This window comes from Chinchilla lanigera, unplaced genomic scaffold (assembly GCF_000276665.1).
Source record: "Chinchilla lanigera isolate Chin_1 unplaced genomic scaffold, ChiLan1.0 scaffold00074, whole genome shotgun sequence".
NCBI classification, from domain to species: Eukaryota; Metazoa; Chordata; class Mammalia; order Rodentia; family Chinchillidae; genus Chinchilla; species Chinchilla lanigera.
In genome coordinates, this window is record NW_004955475.1 from 510,976 (window position 1) to 512,378 (window position 1,403).

Consider the following 1,403-nt stretch of genomic DNA (forward strand, 5'->3'; position numbering starts at 1 on the left):
GGCCAGAAGACCGGCACTCCCCGCCCACGGCTCCCCGTGGGCTGGGGGCCCTCCCTCCGGGGGCCTACAACATTTATTTTCTCTTTGTTCATTGAAGCCATCCTAGGGTGATGAAGTGGTACCTCATTCTGATTTTGATTTGCGTTTCCCTAATGACTAATGATGTTGAGTATCTTGGCATATACTGATTATGTCAGGTATTTTGTCACAATAACAAAAATCTAACATAATTGCTTGTGCTTCTTGTATTTTTTATAAAAATCAGCACATTCATGTCTATATTCTTATTTATTCTTTATTATCAAAGGACATCACTTTCTTTTTAAAGGCCAATTGATGGCACACGCCTGTAATCCCAGCACTCAGGAGGCTGAAGCAGGAGGATCACTGCAAGTGCGAGACCAGCCTGGGCTACAAAGTGAGCTCAAGGCAGCCTGAACTGCATAGTGAGACCTTATCTCAAAAAGACAAAAATAAATAAATAAATAAAGGCCAATTGATTAAATGACCAGTTCACCAAAACATTACATTGTCTAGAACCCAACTAATGGAAGTTAATTTGCTGCAAAATTAATGTGCTGAATTCCTGAGGATTTTGAAATATTCTTAATTTTCTTTTAGTCCCAATTGGCACCAAAAACCATTAACCAAATCTAGGTTAATTCTCTATAGCTGTTCTGCAGTTATGAGCAGCAATATTGATTATAGGAAAGCCAAATCTTGGGAGGAAAAATCCCTAAGGCATAGTTTGACTTGGTCAGTTTATGATCAGACATCCCAGGGCAGATACTGGGTAGATCCTCTTTCTATTGGGCTCTGGACCCAGGGGTTTGGCTGAAGGGTCAGGAATGAAGATGAGGGGTGGCAATGTCCATCTCAAAGTGGAGCTTGTCCAACAAACAAAGACAGCCATGAGCTGAGCCCTACCCAACACAAGGTTCTAGTAAACTTCATGCCCTTAGATTTGGCAGTGGATTCTTAGGTTCAACAACAGAGAGACTGGACTGCATCAAAACCGAAAACTCTTGCCAGGCATGGTAGTACACACCTGTAATCCAAGCACTCAGGAGGATAAGGCAGCTTGGGCTGCATAGCAAGTTTGAGGCCAGCCTGGACTACTTAGTGAGACCTTGTCTCAAATAAATTAATAAATATTGAAAACTTATGTGCATTCAAGGACAATGCCAAGAAAGTGAGGCTGAAAGTATAGCTCAGTAGAGTTCTTGCCTAGTACGTGCAAGGACCTGGGTTATATCCTCAGCACTGCACACACACACACAAAATAAAAACCAAGAAAGTGAAAAAATAATCTACAGGTACAAGTAGAACATATTTGCAAATAACGTATCTGATAAGGGTCTGGTATCTAGAATATATGAGAACCAGTTACAACCCAACAAAAA